Source organism: Micrasema longulum, unplaced genomic scaffold (assembly GCF_059751315.1).
Source record: "Micrasema longulum isolate JH-2025_06_02 unplaced genomic scaffold, ASM5975131v1 h1tg000353l, whole genome shotgun sequence".
Taxonomy (NCBI): Eukaryota; Metazoa; Arthropoda; class Insecta; order Trichoptera; family Brachycentridae; genus Micrasema; species Micrasema longulum.
This window is the reverse complement of record NW_028277555.1, coordinates 111,862-129,907: the sequence shown is the minus strand read 5'-3', so window position 1 is coordinate 129,907 and position 18,046 is coordinate 111,862. Positions and strand designations below refer to the sequence as shown.

The 18,046-nt window shown below is 33.3% G+C and overlaps 1 long non-coding RNA gene across 1 annotated transcript in view; it reads right to left on the bottom strand.

The window, feature by feature from the left end:
• Nucleotides 1-18,046, bottom strand: part of LOC148282253 (uncharacterized) — a 245,243-nt gene that overhangs the window by 128,812 nt on the left and 98,385 nt on the right. Inside the window, exon 3 of the long non-coding RNA XR_015822139.1 lies at nt 6,181-6,288. This is a non-coding gene — a long non-coding RNA (uncharacterized LOC148282253). The remainder of the gene's footprint in view (nt 1-6,180; nt 6,289-18,046) is intronic.

The window sequence follows — 18,046 nt, the reverse complement described above, 5'->3', positions numbered from 1 at the left end:
AATAACTTATATGTTAATATAAGCTTTTAGATCATTTTAATATTTTATTGTCTGTACTGGCACTTAAAGCGTAAGACTGATATTTCATCTTCATGACCCAAAAATAATCAAGATACTGTACGGTCGTAGTACCGATGAAATGTCCTATGCACCATAAATTGCGGAAGGGGAATGACGATGATGTTTAAAATTATTTAAGAATTTATTTATTCATTTTGTAATGTCTTTGTTTACACAAATGAATTAATTTACTAAATAACAGAATTCCGAGTAGGGTCAAAAATTTAAAGTAACATGTCTAAAATTTTTTTTAGTGCCATAAGAGTTTGTTTTAGTTTTCGCCTAATATATATATATATGTTTGGATAATTTATATAGCGCCATTTTTGTGAAAATCACCTCAAGGGCGCTGTAAAATACCTTTAAAGAAATGCCGATGTGTAATATATATTTAAAATTTCCTCGGAAAATGTTATTACCTGCACGAAAATATCCATTGTCGTAAAGAAAATAAATAATCAATTAGGTGTCATAAAGTCATCAAGTCAAATCGTTAAGATACAAGTTTTTTTTTCCTTTTTTTGGAATGAGGTCCTTTATTTTATAGAAGATCACGATGTCATTACAACGGTGAATTTGTCTTTGTGTTTCGCACATTTTAGTTGTCTGTCTATTTTATTTTAGGAAAAAAGTAAGGAATAATAAATTGTAAAAAAAACTTTTTTTTAAAATCCCGAATCGATTTTTCTACAGCTTACCCACCACATACCGCACACCGCATCTGAGGACATAAGTCTCCTTGGCGGTGCCCACATACACGGAAAATTTGCTCGTTGTCAAACGAGAAAAGCTGCCCGAAGGAGCTCTCTGAAATCTGGTAGCCTTAGCATCTTTGTGCTGAAAGAAAGTAATCCAGAAGTACATAATATGTACTTCATTGGATTGAGAAGAGAGGGAAGTGAATTCTTCACTGACTGGGATTAAATTGATTGGACATGATCAATTCGCCGAAATGATTACAAAACTTTTTAAAAGCCTTGAAATTCTTTTTAGAAGCCACCAGATCTGTATATCCGACAGGACCTATAACAGGGCCACGGATAGTAGCGAGAAGCTCCATTCGGTAATCATAGAGAAGGGGAAAGGGACAAGACCACAGGATGTGTTCAGAAGATTGGTTAGGATATCCGCAGCAGCACGAAGGAGAGTCAACAATATTAAAAACAAATAATTTTTGATTAAATTTACCATGACCTGATAAAAACTGCGTAGTCCAGTGATCGGGGATAACCCAAGAAGATTCTAGGCGCTGACGGATCGAAGGAAAAAAAAGAAAGGTAACCCTCCCTGAAGAGGAAGATTCCCATCGCGATTGCCAAGCATTAAGAAGAGCATTTAAAGTCATTTTTTTAATATTTGATTGAGACATTCGTTCAGTTGGGAGTAGACGGACGCCACCAATAACAGAGGAACGCCTTCTTTTTAGGTGGAAATTTGCAGATCGTCGCTGAACCTCCAGATCTAAAGGAAACAAGCCCGTTAGAACCGGGAGTGCATCCGTTGAGCATGTCCTATATGCTCTAGAAAGAGCCAGAAGAGGTTGCCTTTGTCCGCTTAAAATAATTCGCCTGAAATATTGCAACTCACATCGGTGTGCCCAACAGCCAGCTGCATAGCATACGATACCTAGGAAAATGGATTTATAATAGACCGTTGAAGTTTCAAAAGACAATCCCCAGCTGGCTCTGGCCAAGCGTGCAACTTTGTGGAAAGCCATCTTTCCCAAATTTACGGCTTTCCTAGCATGGGAAGTGTAAGATAAATTTCTTTCAAGGATTACACCAAGGTTTGAAACCGAATTTGACGCTCGAATAGAAGTGCCCATAAATTTGATTGAAGGAGGACACACAAAATTACCTTTTAAAAGTGAGAATTGAGTTTTTTGAGGAGCAAAACTTAGTTTATTTCGAATACCCCAATCGGATACTTTATTTAATGCATTAGCTGCGTCGCCCTCCAGAGATCTGCGGCTATTGCCCTCAATCAAAATACATCCATCATCGGCAAAAGCCTGAATCATACATGATGAAGGAAGGGGAAGTTCGAGAAAATCATCAAACAATATATTCCACAAAAGTGGTCCCAAAACAGAGCCTTGAGGACAGCCACATGAAATCTCACGGGATAAAAGTGAACTGCCACCGGGATACACAACGTTTCGATTTGAAAAATAGCTTATTATAATTTTAAACAAGTTTGCAGGTATTTGTCGAAGACGTAGCTTGGAAAGAATCATTGGCCACCAAGCATGGTCGAAGGCACCTGAGATATCAAGTAAAATAATGAGAACATATTTTTTGTTTGAATTATTAACAAAATTGCTTATCGAAATTATAGCATCTTCAGTAGAAATATTGGATCTGAACCCAAATTGCTTAGCGTTTATCGGTTGAGTTACATTTAAGTGAGACTCAAGTCTGTTACATATTAGCCGTTCCAGTATTTTTCCCAGAATAGGCAAAAGGGTGATTGGTCTGTACGCTTTAGGATCAGTACTTGGCCGATCGCAGCGCTTAGGAATAATTTTCATCAATCCTGTTTTCCAGCAATCTGGGAAGACACCTTCGGAAAGGCAAATATTAAACATGGTAAGGAGTTCAAATGGGGCCAAGGACCAGCACCTTTTTACAAGCGCGGGATCAATTCGATCTAGACCAGATGCTTTATTTAGATTGAGATTGGAGACGATTTTTCCAACTTCTAATGAAGAGATAGGTAGTGACGATGAAGTGAGCGGAATTGTTAATGCATGTTCTCTAATCTGTGCATGATGAAGAGAATCTGAAGCTATGTCATCAGAAGGGATAAGTGCATCAAGCAGAGCTGAAGCCGTGTCTACTGCAGTGAGTGTAATGACACCGGTCAAAGGATGTTTAATACCAGTAATGGGCTTATCTTGCAATTTATTAGAGGAAATAAATTTGTATAGAGCACCCCAGGGATCAGATTTTGAAAGTTGATTTACTAGGTGGCGCCAACATAGTCTTTTGGCTTTATCTATTGCAGTTTTGTATTGATTGTCTGCCATTCTAAAATTAGCATGTAGTAAAGACAATGTTAAAGGATTACAACCAGTTCGGCGACCCCTACCGAGAGCTCTTCGTGCACGATTTGAAAGTGTTTTTAATGCCGAAAGATTGGGATTCCACCATTTGTGGCGAGTCAAACGAGGAAGGGAAGTTCGTCCTAGCGCATTATCTGCACAATCAATTATCGCTTGAGTTATACAAGACGCCACTTCCTGAACTCCAATGTCCATTCTAGCTATTCGATCCATTTGATTCGTGAACTGAGCGTCAAAGTTTGACCAGTTTTCAGTTTTTGATCGGAAACGCGATGGGATTGGTGTTGTAAAAGAATTAGAAACGTCACAATAATCAAAAGTGATTAGGTTGTGATCACTGCAAGATACTCCATCATGCACAGTCCAATTGGAGAACTTTGAGCGAAGATTTCCAGATACCAGAGTAATGTCAATATATGAAAATCCCATAACAAAAGAGAAAGTAGGAGGACAAGACGGATCATTTAAAACACTTAGGTCGAATCGGGATATGAAATCCTCACAAACTTCTCCTCGCTTTGACTTAAGGTCCATGCCAACTCTAGGGCTCCAAATGGCTGACTCTGCATTGACATCGGCACCGAAAATTATAGATTTCCCTGATAAGGCCATTAAAATTTTCTCTAACTGGTCCAGATAGGGTTCAATTGGGTCACTGTATTTAAAGTATGCTGATATAATATAAAAAGATATGTCTCGAAAGGATATTTCGACAACAGAAAATGTTTGTGATGACAGATGGTTTAAAAATAAATATGATATTTGTGGATTGAAAAATATAATCGAAGCTAATGGAGGATTCAGTGGGGAAATGCATTCAGCAAAACGCGTATTTGGACCGAGTCCTTTAGTAGACCCACCAAATGCATATGGTTCTTGTAAAATAATTAAATCCAGTTTATAAGTAACCGCAAGTTCTCTCACTTCAGCGGTAGCGGCTTTGGCACGTCCAACGTTCAGCTGTCCAAATTTAACAGCCATAGTCGATTGTGGCTAAGTCCCTTAGTAAGGCCGCTTTGTATGCTGGACAGTCTTTATCTCCAGTCGGGTGATTTGCAGGTCGATTAAATTTTGTGCATGTAGCGCAAATCGGAATGTCATTATTTTTAGGACAATCAACACGACTGTGTCCTTCTGTGGCGCAGTGGGAACATCGATTTGCTTCTTTACAGAACTTAAAAGAGTGTCCGATCATTTGACACTTTGAACAGATTGTGAGCCCCAAGAAGTCACGTACACGGCAAACAGTCCAGTCAACATAAACTCTTTCTTGAGTAACGAGTTGATGTCTTACAGCGGCGGGTACTTCATACACTCGGTGGCAAGTGGAGCCTGTACGAGGACCTGCTAGATGACTTAGTCGACATCCTTCAATCAGGCTAGCTACCTCAACGTCAGTTTGTTGGGAAATATCTGAGAGAGCATTTTGAAGAAAATAGTTGTCAGTTATTTCCCTAGGGACATTAAAAAATATTACCCTTGGTAATCTTTTCATTGGTAACCGTGCACTCAGTTTGCTTTAAGACGCCAGAGCTGGGGCTTTCATGAGCTTATCTTATTCCAATTGAGTTGCTGTATGAATTATAACACCCCTATTTCGGATGCTTTTAAGTCCCGTTACTCTTATTCCCAATTCCGATGGTTTGAGCGACTCTTTTAGCATTTTTTTTGTCTCCTCGCTGTCTTTGATCAAATCATCTTTAGGGAATATGCATATGCCAGGTCTTGCAGGTCCTACTTGTAGCCCAGTTTTTTTAAATGGCGGGGGTTCCAACGTGTTAATAGATTTCCTGGCAATGTCAGCAAATGATAAACTCGCCTCTGTTGCGTCCGCTACGCGTCGCATTACAGGGCCTAGATCCGACTCTAATTGTTCTATCTTAGATTTTAGACACGAGTTCGTTTCAAATACAGCATTTTTTTCCGCCTTTAAAACTTGGCACTCTGCTTGAGATTTTACGAGCTCCAGCATAATTGAATCTTTGTCAATACATAGCTGGCCAACTGAACCCAAGACGTGCTGGATATGAATAGCCACTTTAAGCTGCTGTTCTTTGGGAAGTTTGCTTTGTCTTTCCCCCAATACTTCTTGAAGGGCTGAAAGAGCAGCTTGGGCAATAGCAAGAGAATTCCGTTCTTCGTTCTTTATCTCTGTTACTTCGGTAGCTTCCTCCGAATCTGAATGACTCCCATCGGACGTATCTCCATCGCTAGGTACATTATGCTCCTGTTTGCGTCGGACAGCCGAAGGTGCAATAGTAGGAGATGGAGTTCCATGATGACCGCGAGTTCGTTTTTTAGAACGAGGTGGGCCTGGCTCGGTAGACTCCATTACGGAAATATATTATAAATATAAATACCCAATAGCCTTATAATATATAAGTAAGTAAAAAGTCAATTTAAAAAAAAAAAAAATATAATAATAATAGTAAAACGAAATTTTAACAGGTCACTTAAGTGCTAACTTTACCTTAGATGATTACACAAAAAGAAACTGACTGCACCTTGCGAGTTATCGTTTAGTAAAATAAATGTACTCACCCGGTAAATTGCAACAATAAACTTATATGGAATACAGTAGTAAAAAATAATTCTATGGAAACCTTATTTAACCGAGATAACCACTTTAAACACAATACAAAACACAAACAAACAAGTATTATTATTTAGTCCGCAAATACAAATCAAAATCCGTGATAATAGCGAGGGTCAGTGCACATGTCACAAGAGAAATGTCAGAGCGCGTTATTGTTCGAATGACCGCGGAGGCAGTCAGTGAAGAATGATCGATTTTTCTACAAGAAAACCTATCCATGACAGTTCTTCTTTTACACAGTTATCGATACACAGTATTGCATAGAACGTACCCCCATGTAAAAAGAGGTTCCAGTATACATATACACAATATTTTCGAACACTTGTAGACAACCTCAAAGAAACGTTTTAAATTTTCACATTACGACCAAATTAAGCCTTAATGTAGAAAGTATGTACGTATGTTATTAATTTTGGCGTCTCGGTTCCTTGCAAAATAAATTTGAATTTCAGCCACATACCTGGTTTATGAATGTTGACGTGCCTGACTGCCAATTTACGTACTACCGACGCACTTCACTGGCGATATGTTCCTTGTACCCGAAGCTCCGAGTAACTCAGCGACGCCACTGTAAATTGATAAAGCACCTTTAATATCGTGAAAGCTTTTCAGTATTAAGTGTACGGCGGGGGCATTTACTTTTCACATTAGGGGGCTTTTAAAGCAAGGTGTGGGAATATTAAAAGTAAAAAATATTTAGGATGTATGGGAAATTGTTTACAGGGTAACGAAAAATATTTTTTAATGCGTGTCGGTGGGTTTGTGGTGAAGGCAGATGCTTTATATGAGAAAACATCTCACTATAGATTTAGAGGGAAATTTGAAATAAATTTGTAAATATCATCGTATTTATTTCAATAAATATCAGTATGTTTTAGCTAAAGAAAATAATTGGCCCTGTATTGATCCAAAACTATTTTACGCTAATAACTTTAACAGTAGCAGTGGTATAAACTATGTTTAGAAAAAAATAGTAATAACAAGAGTTATAATTTATTGTAATTTTTGTATCCCTAATACTTAAAAAAAACATTTTAGTAAAAAGGCTCAATAGTGCATTGTTTTACGCAAACAATATTTAAACTAAAAAATAATTCAAATAAAACCACCTTGTTATAACCGCTTATTATTTATTTAATTACCAACCAGTTTTTAAGCTTTTCAAGCTTACTTATCAAGGTAAAATTTAGTAAAAAAAAAAATATACCTCGATACAGCTTGTGTCAATCCTTGAACAGGGTTGAATTAATCCACCCTGCGATGGCTTGGAGAAACGAATTTTTAAAAAATACGAAAAAGTAAGTACCTCGGAAGAGGAAAAAGAGTTTTCTAAAAAGTTAGTTTTAGGTCTGTTTTTTATTCAGTGCCCGTGGAAACAAAGTTCATTGTTTTTGACGGATAATTCCAAAAAAAAAATTTATGTTTGATATAGGGCTTTCAATTTAATATTTTTCGGTGATACTTTTTAACACTGACTCCAGCACTTGTGCCACCAAATTGCATAAAATAAGAAAGCTAAAATAATTGCTAATTGTTTGTAATCGGAATATATCAATACACATTTCAAATATGTACCTTTCTTCTCGATTCTTATACTGTCAGTAAGAAGAATTGCTTGAGGCAAAAACAGAAAAAAAAAACATTTAATAAAACTTAATATTTCCAATGTTACTTTTACTCTGAATTTACCATAATTACGAAATTTTAATATATTTTTTAAAGGAAAACGCTTTTAATCAAAGTATATACAGTGGATCAACTAGCCTTAAGCCTTAAGAAGTGACTTCTTTGAGGCTGTATTAATGTACGATATTTTAAGAATGTAATTAGAATATCAAAGAAATTCATTACAAAAACAAAAATTAGCATTACGACAAATTTTTTTTTTTTGTATTTTAAAATACTGATGTTTTTTGTAAACATTTCTTTTATCAATAAGATTGCTTGATATTTTAAAACATTTTGTGTCCAATTTATAAGCAAACTTACTCATCATAAAATATAAGATATTTTGTTACATTTACAAATTGTATTTCCTATTTCATTGAATTCTCCGTGTTCTTTCTTCATATTTTGAATAATAAATTAATATGGCGTAATCCCAATAAAAAACTTTCCTAACACAATAAATTAACTTTTTGGAAACTAAATACAGGTGTTTGGTAGAGGTGGAACAAAAAAATGGAAGATAGAGGGAGTCATTTGGAACAAGTTTGCTATAGAGGCCCGTCCCCAAATATCACCAATTTGTTATTACGATTTTTTTAAATGTTTTTGTTGTTATTTTCCCAGTTTTTGATCTCATGCCTTTAATAAAAAAAAACTAAGGCTAGTATTGCTTATTATTTTGATTGCAAAATGTTTTACCGTTGTGCTAGCACAAAAATTTAGTGGAGGTAATCATTTAATATATAATATATAAAAGGAGATGGGGGGCTGTCATTTTTTTTTACTCTACTCTCTGCCAAGTAACCCGTAAGTTGTCTGTTCCTAACCAAATAATTTTACTGAAATATTTATTAAATGTATAGTATTTAAACCCCTTTAAATTTAGGAAATAATTTAATATTAGTTATAAATTAAAATACTTTCAATACAATTTACAAGGTACAATTTTACTTATTTGAATGACCAATTAGCATATTTATCCTCTAATGAGCATATTCATACTGACTATCAGTATTTATATATAATACGTGTTAAAATAATTTATACAAAAAAACAATATTTACTTAAGTAAAAAAAATATCGACGATGGAAAGGAAAAATATACCAAGCGACATGAAGCAGCTGTACAGACAATTTAATAAAAGTTTTTTTGTTTTATTTTTAATTAGAAAAACATATCGTGCATACGTATTTTTTTGATATTATTCCTACATAATTTAAATAAAAAAATAAAATGCGAGAATCTTTATTGATTAAAAAACAACTTTAATTGGCTCTTCTGTAAAGTAGCTACATTTCTATTTTTTCATTTCCACGGTCAATATAACAAAAACGAGTCGAAAGAAATCCAGGAGAAATGTGTTAAATAACTTATAAATGAAACATACGTAAACAATTGTTCAATTCGTGTGGCAATTCGTTTGAAAATGCCCTAACACGGCGAAAAAATTGTCACGAAGTTTTTGTTTTTATATTTTTTTTATATTTATAAAAATAAAATAATGTGTTCAGTAGACTCAAATCAGTGTTTGATTTTTAATATTATAAGTTTAAATATGGAGTTCTACAAAATAAACAACAAATCAATCAAGAAACATACGTACATGATTATTATTAGAGCACACATAAAAATATGTTTAAGCATGCCCCATTTCAAGATAAAAAAAATGAATATATGTTTTAGTGGAGAAAAAAGGGAGAATTTCAAAGGATACATGGCGCGTTGTCGATAACACTACAATATTTTTAACAATCTGAAAATGCCCGTTAGAGGTTGAAAGCGTTTTTTATAAAATAAGTGGAAATGTGTCCGGTACTTTTATTTATACTTGATTATGGTTATTAACTAATTACAATTAAATTCCGCTAAGAATTGTCAGTAAATAACATTACAGAACCGTTATAAAGTAATTCTGACAAAATTAATTCACCTCACTCGTTAATATAAAATGACATATAGTGAAAGCATTCATCAAAATAACTTTACAATAAAAATGCAATGTACCTAAAAATACATAAATCTTTCGACAACGGCTTTCTGGGTATGGTTACTAAGTTTTTAGTGAGGCTAAATTTCAGAGCGTTATTTGATATAAAAATATACTTAAATGTAATATCAGCTGAGAATATTTTTTTGCCGAATCATCCATTCGACTTTGATCCGTACAAAAATACATGCCTAAGCTTGTTTTTTATGCATACCATACATCAGATTGAAAATGCTTATGGGAAAAAGTTTTTTCATCAGTCATTGCTAATTTATTAATTCATTTATCATAAGGCCTTGCAATTATTTAATACGCATTGCGCTGACGCGTATTTATCATTATTATTATAAATTATTATTATGTATTTAAAATATAATGTAAGCAATAGACACAAAATCAAATATATTTTTTTAACTGTTGGTGTTTTTTTATTTAAAAAAAAAAAATATTTATTATTATGGTAATTTTCATTAATTTTTGGTCAGAATGTAAGAAATCGCTAGTGGCAATAAGTCCACCATTTAACCATGTATACATTTGTTTTATTTTAATATTTATCACATTGTATATTATGGTTGATAAATTGATATTTCAAATCAATAAATGTTTCTATACTATAAATGAATATTTGGAAGATGTAATAAAATAAATTAAAATGCATAAAATAAAATGAATGTAAGCAATAGACACCATAATCTTGTATAATGTTTGTGTTTTCTAAACATTTCCATTTACTAGTTTTTTTTTAAATTCTATTTTTTTATTTAGTTTTGGTTTGACTGTAAAAAATTGCTAGTGGCAATAAGTTCACCATTTAACTGTGTATATCTTTGTTATTATTTTTGTATGTATGGCATTGTATATTATGGTTAATAATGATTTATTATTATCTAATTTTTTGCGTAAACCGGATTGTGTTTCCGTGGCTAGTGACTCGTGGAACATAGGTATGAGGTTCAAATCCACTCAACCCCAACTTGATTCTCGTTTTCTGATAGTAAATTCTTGAAAATGCCTTAATCAAAAGAACGGATATATTAATTTTACGCAGACACAAAAAACAACAGAAAACGGATGGTTTTTTTTTTACATAAGTTTATCCCAAAGCAGTTGTAAAACAGTATGTGCGTATTTCTATTTATTTAAACTACGGCTGGTAGATATATTTAATTTCGTATTTTTTATTTACAATTGTGAATATTTTCACTTTCGCTTGAAAGCGGAACCCGAAAGCACCCCGTGGGGGTGATTCTCGAATGTTTGTATATTTCCATTGTACGTATTTACCGATCTTTTACGACCCTGTAAATCTGGTCTTGGTAAATAAAATATGACCTAAACAAACGGGTGCAGGTCTGTGACAGCTAGCCAATACGATCTGGGATGTATAAAGCCAGTTTTTTATGCATCAGAAAACAGAACAATAGTAAATAAGCTAGATTTTACACCAAATATTCGATCATCGTCAATAATGATTTGAGATATATTTGGACATGTTTTAAATATACCTCCCTCTATTCAATCCAAAAAGATGGTGATTACGCCTGACTCTAGGCATGGCTCGTCTGTGGACAGTCTCCCTCCATTTGGAACGGTATTATACTCTTCTATAGGCATTCGTCAGTGATGATTCTGATAATTCAGTGACTGTGTCGCTTCACCTTGTCGGTTGCACGCAACATTGTCGACATTTCCCAGGAGAATAGTTTTTTCCAAACTATCAGAGTTCCCCCTGGAAATATGCACAAAGAACTGCAGGATTCTTTTCTCGCACATGAATGTTAGTCTTTCTCCTATGTCCAGTTTCTGGAGTAAAGATGCATTCGTACGTCTGGCCGTCTACGGAATCCGCAGCATTCACCGCCAACACCACATTTCGAAAGCTTCGATTTTTTTCTTTTCAGATTTCCTCAGTATCCAACATTTCACACCGTACATGAACACTGAGAAAACCAAGGCTTTCACCAGTTTCTTTTTGGTGTTAATGGTTATACTGCGATTCTTCCAAATCTTCACCAGCCGACTCATAGCACTTTTTGCAATACGTCACCGTATTTCACCTTCACACCCACCACCGTCGATGATGAGAGAACCTAGATAAATGAAATTGTTGACTCTTTCTAAGTTACGTAGTAAGGATAATGGTGCTACTTTATTAGCTCAATCAATGATCACAAGCTTAGTTTTGCTCATATTCTTTGAGAGTCCCAGGTCTGAACTAGCAACATCTATTCGGTCAATTAGTTCTTTCATTTCAATCTCTGACGATGCAATAAGTGTGGTGTCATCAGCATATCTCAGATTGGATAATATACATCCAATACATATGTACCCAACATTAATGGCATAAACATTTATTTTAATAAAGAGAAACATACGCGGCCTTATGATTTCAACATATATCATTTCGGATGGTGAGGCTTCGATTATTATTATTATTGGCGCAGTTAAAGGTCAACGATACGTAAATTAGTCAAAATAATATTGAAAGATGCCTTTTAAACTCAGATTTTGGGTACGAATCGATGAATAATAACTTTAAATATTGATACCACTAAGAATCTGAGCGCAAATATTTCGAAGATTTTTTTTTTTTTTTTTTTTTTTTTTTATTTAAATTTTATTGATAAACCCTTACGGGTTACATACATTTAACAAAATATTTTCACTTTTAAAATTCAAATTCTACTGTTAATAATAATATTTTTAACATCTTTTGTAAAGGTTGCCTGAGTCTTTTGTTTAGTTTTGTCTGGTAGTTTATTGTATAATTTCAGTCCATGGTTTATAAGTCTCGATTGTCCTTTTCTCGTTTTAAAAGATTGTATATGATATTTTTCTGAAATTCTCGTATTGTGTTCATGTTTACTACAATTTTTTTCAAGTTTTAATTCTTCGTCTACAATTACATCAGTGGCTAATTTATGAATAAATTTTAAAGATTCTAGTTTAAAGAGTTCAGTTACGTTTAATTGTTTAGTTTGTTCAAAAAGTTCTTTAGTTGCTGTTAGATAGGGATTTCTTTTATTATATTCTTATCTGGTTCAACTTTCTGAGCCATATAATGGGCCCATATTAGAGGGTTCAAATCACTGTATCACATGGAAAACAGAGGAGTTTTATTCGCGATATTAATCAAGAATAATTAAAGGTTAATTACTCCTCATAGAGATGCGGATAAAAAATAAAAAGATGAGAAAAAAGTAGATAAAGGTACTTTTTATAACTACGAAACCAACAAACGAGATGACCCTAAACTTGGTCTTTGCAAACGCCTAAAGATGAAAATAATCGAATGAATGTACCAATCGAGTGAATCATTATTTGGCTAATGGTTGCTTAAAACCATGGGGAGGTCACGGATTTTCTAAGATTTGTGAGGTTCTAAAACATGTTTTTTACTATGTCTTTTAATATGTTTCTTACTATGTATTCTCTTTTTAGTATGATATTTTAGTGGGTTTTAAAATCCGTTTTTAATATATGTTTTCAAGATTTTTTTACATTTTGTCTTCAACTTTGTATTTTACTATGCCTAATACTTTTATTTATTTTTCTATGTATTGATTTTAATTTCTAAGATGTATTTTTTTTAATGGCTTAGAACGGGGTAAATAACCCTAGGTAGATAGTCAAAGCAACGTCGTATAAATGTATAATGTTATGCACATAATATGATAATAAATAAATAAAAAATGTCTTTTCCCAATCTTTCATTCGAATGAATTGCTGCATTCGGACTTTCATTCGAACGATTTAAGTAATCGAATGCATTCGATTATTTTTATTCGAATAAATCAACTTAAAAATACACCGCTTACTCTAGTCTCTACAGTCGCATCTTCTCGTGCACGCACGCCGATTATTCTGACTTTTGACGTATTCATATTCAAGTATTTCTTGAATTTGGTAATGTCACGTCTTTCTTGATGTTCCTTGTTTTCTGCAACCATCAAGATTCACATCATAAAGCTTTCTAGCCGTCCTTTCGCAATCCATTCGCTCGACATGCCCCTATTCCACGCCCCCACTCCACCCAAATCATAATTGACTGTAACATAAGAAGGAAATTTTTAATATGAAAAAAAAATGCAAATGTAATTTCGCTTATTTAAATTTTGAGTTAACAAATGTTAAGTCTTGGAATCCTGGGCTCGATTTCAAGTAGAGTGGAAGTAAAAAATGAGTTAAATAGGTAAATTTTTAACACTGCAATATTTCATTGTTCACAGATTTCACCTTACCTTCAATGTAACAAGAATAATTAAACTACGCTACTTAAAGAGTGTAACACATTTTTTTATGTGTGATTCTTCCGAAATGTATCAGACTGTAATAATAATGTAGTACCCAATACACCACAGGTGCAGGTAGAAAATTATAGTAATATTCCGTTGTCGAGATATTATAAGGTGTCTATTAGAAATTTCGAGTCTTTAATTTTTTAACCAGACACATATAAGCTGATGTTTTATCACTGGTGCAATGAAGAGATTAAGCCCTTCGAGAAATTGGGTATAAAAAATAAAAAAAATAAAGTATGAAATTGTACAGCGAAGCTTCTTGAAAATGCATGATAAAAAAGGTTTGAATAAAAACGAGCTACTTTAAACGACGTCACTAATTCTTTCGAATTAAACAACGATAAGAGAGTCAACAATGTGTGAGTAGGTCCAAATGCTTGCAGACTGGCTGGATTTTCTCCCTAGGGAGTAGTTCATATTTAAATTTATTTTAACAGAGAGGGAAAACATTTTTGAGATGGGGACGTGATAAAGGTTTCAGCTCTTTTACTTCACAAAAGTTAACAGATGGAAGAGTTGAGGAAATGTGGATGTTAAAACATGGGCAGAATGGTGAATGTTACACAGTGTGTAAAGTTGCCACTTAAACCAGCCAATGACAGGGCATAAGCCCCGTAAATGCCTATAATTTTATATTCCCTTCTTAAAAATGTTTTCCCTCTCTGTTGAAATAAATATAGATAAGACAGTTGTGGTAGATTTTCAGTTTACATCAATCAACCGACCAATCAGCAGAACTCATCTAGAAGAAGGAGAAGAGAACTTGAGACGTCACACGCGGAGTAATTTCAAAACTTAAAACAATCATAACGCTGATAATACGATGCATCGTAAAATTCGACCCACGGAACAGTCGACTGTTACGTGGTAGTGTTAACTTCGTAGTTATTTTATTAACTCTGAAACCGGCGTCAAATTATGGAGAAAGTAATAAGATGCGATTAAAAAAATCGTATAAAAATTGAACCCTTTGAATACGTGTCACCATTATCGACAATACCAGGGCCTGCATTGAATATAATAACACAATTGAACGTAGTTATACAGAAAGCTGCCAGTCCACAATTTTGAAAAAATTATAAATTGGTGTTATCGGATGCAGTAAGGTCAATTCTATGTTCTGCTAAAAATAGCTAGGCCGCTTTCATGCAAAAAACTGCAATAATCATCTTCTGAAAGTAGTATCGATCACAAAAACGGTATTTCTCAATTTCCAGAAAACACCCACAGCACTAGAAAAATCTTACGGTACTTTAAAAATCATTAAAATTGGTTAAATATAGCATTGGATTCTTGTTTGTAATATAAAAAAAAAACTAATGCATTTATTGATTATTATTTGTCAAAGTCAAAAACATTTCAACTGTCATTTAGATTTGATTATTCACTCTTTTCACAAAGGTTCTATTATTTTTCTGCATTAGTACGTTCAATTATATATAAATTGTCTTTTTGAGTAAAACTCTAATGATTATCACATTAAAATTAAAATAATATAAGGCTGATTTATATAGCGCTATTTTTGTGAAAAATCACCACAAGGGCGCTCTACTATCGTATACTCAAACTTACATTCAAACTCAGCTAAAGTGACATTATAATTTCTGATTTAAAATTGAGGATATGATTAACTAAAGAAATGTAATTTTAGTTGGAATTTGTGACTGGGACTGTCGATGATTCGTAAGTTTAAACGCAATTGGTTCCAGGCAGAGGGGCCGGCAACGGCAAAAGCACGATCTCTGAATCGTGTTTGGGGAGCGCCGGATTTCGATAAATTTCCTCTGCCTGAATCAAATGCTGACCTAACAGTAGATTTTCTTTGACATGTGTTTTCCCCAATACATAGGTATTTTGGAATTATTTCATGAGGGGATTTGAATACTGTCCAGCAAAGCTTGTATTTTATTATTTTAACAACCCTTGCTGCTGCATTGAAAACAGATTAAAGTTAATTAGTTTGGTATTTTGGGAGATTTTAGTATATTCCATTACAGTAATCTAGACGTCAATGACCAGTGGAAAATGGAGAAACTTTAACAGATGGTCAGTAATACAGAAAGCAACCAGAATACGAAAGGAAAAAAAAGACCTCACGAAATGGTGAAGATATTTGGATGGGAATAGTTTCCTGCAAACTCATCCGTCCGCTTATCCCTCGTGGGCAGTAGTACAGTCCCCATATAATATATCCTGGAATGCACGGGATGGGACGGGACCTTGCAGGCACATCTGCCATATGGATTTATCTCGAGAGTTCCAGATTTCGCAGCAATAACCATAAAACGTAATTTATTCACGAACACGTCCCGGCCAGTGGCCGCTGGGGTAGAGGGAAGGTGGAGCGCACACAGACACAGCACTCACCTGAACCCGCTACAGACACAATGCTCAGGTGGCCAATGAAAACACGTCGCGAACTTTAAATATTCCTATTCCCGGAACGATTGCTCCATTCTCGAATTTAAAAAGGGAAATGACAGAATTAAAGGGATTCGTTTTTCGCTTCACGCCATCTCTATTTGACATTCCTTAAAGTCGGTATAAATTTTAAATAAAAAGTAAAAAATCGAACACGAAAATAATACAAAGGTAGTAACAATTTACAGTTTTGCTTTAAATAAATACTGTTGACAAAGGCGTATTTTTTTTAATATTTTTACTATTTATAGATAACTTTTTTCAATTAATTGTAAATTATTCTAATAATTAATATGAAAATTTATCATTTTAAAATACACACATGTATATATTGATTATTATTATTTCTTAAACTTTTTTTTTCAATAGTAATACGATTATTTATATGTTATAGAATTAGGAACTTCAGTGTCTTTTTCAATTGTTTATTTGTTAATAGAATATAAAACTAAGCCAATTTTCTATTTTTTTCATTTTTATATATAATATTATCAGCGCTATGATTTTTTAAAGTTTTGTATTTCTGAAATAACTCAGAGATTGTTCTATGACAAGTCTTCCGATGGGTTCATTACCGGTGACCAAACCGGATATTCTTTAATGCTTTCATATCATTGGACGGTTCATATGAACCAGTGACGTGATTCGAAGTAGTGCGTTTTTATGACATTTTTTTCTTACATCTTTAAGAAATTTTACTTTACAATTTAACGCTCTAATTTTTACCGCGCGCAATAAAACATTTTTCGTAGCCAATTTCCCGTAGGGTTGAAGTTCCTCATTTAAGAGATAAGATTATGGATTGATTGATTTGGTGTTTATTTTGTAGAACTCCATATTTAAACTTATAATATAATGAATCAAACACTGATTTTAGTCTCCTGAACACTATATTTTATTTTAACAAATATATGTCCTCACAATTGACATTCAATCCATCTAATCTTCACATTTGTTTGAAAATGCCCTAACAAGGCAAAACAATTGTCACGAAATTTTTGTTTTTATATTTGTAAAAATAAAATAAAGTGTTCAGTAGACTCAAATCAGAGTTTGATTTCTTATATTATAAGTTTAAAAGATAAGATTATGTATATATAATAGAACTTAACTATATGCACCTGCTGACGAACTGCATTTTATGCAGTTCAGTAGAACTTGATAATTTGTATTTTAATTTTGGTATGTTTTTGATAAACAAAAAATTATTTGGTGATGTCATTTAAAATAATATGCGATTAACAATAGGAAAATATCATTTTTTTGACATTTTGAAAGTAAAAAGGGTCTATAAACTACTTTCCAGAAAAAAATTTTTTTTTTGCCTATTTTTAGTGGCATGAAAAAAAAAATTAAGTTTGTAATTTGGAATTCCCGCAAAAACGGTCATTGCATTGTCTCCGCCCCCAATACGTCACGATTCATGTTAATTTTCAACTTTGTTTCAAACCATTCAAGGTTTTTTAGAACATCGACGCCGTCACGAATCTTGAATTCACAACTATCAATGCCAAATATATCGCGTTTTTCTAGTAACATATTTTTGTATATTTTCTTTTTTAATGTTATATATGAAAACAATTCTCCACAATATCCATATTGATTTTGAAAATACAATTAATTGTTCTTTATTCATTTTATATGTTTTTATCGGTATTCGTAGTGCGTGAATATTTTCGCTTGGCACGGTTTTTTTATATTGAAATAAATAAATGAATATTAAATTGCATAATACCCCTTTTCAGCGTATAATAAGGACTTATTATAATCGCAAGTCCTTTCATTACAATCATATTTTGTTTAATGTTTCAATTGTTTTTATTCAAAGTTTCCATAAACTATAGTCTTTTTAACTAAGAGTTACCTAACTGTACAGGTTATGTTTAAGGCGTAGTAATAAATAATGTCAATAGCAGCAAAGATGCGAGATCAATGTTTATATTTA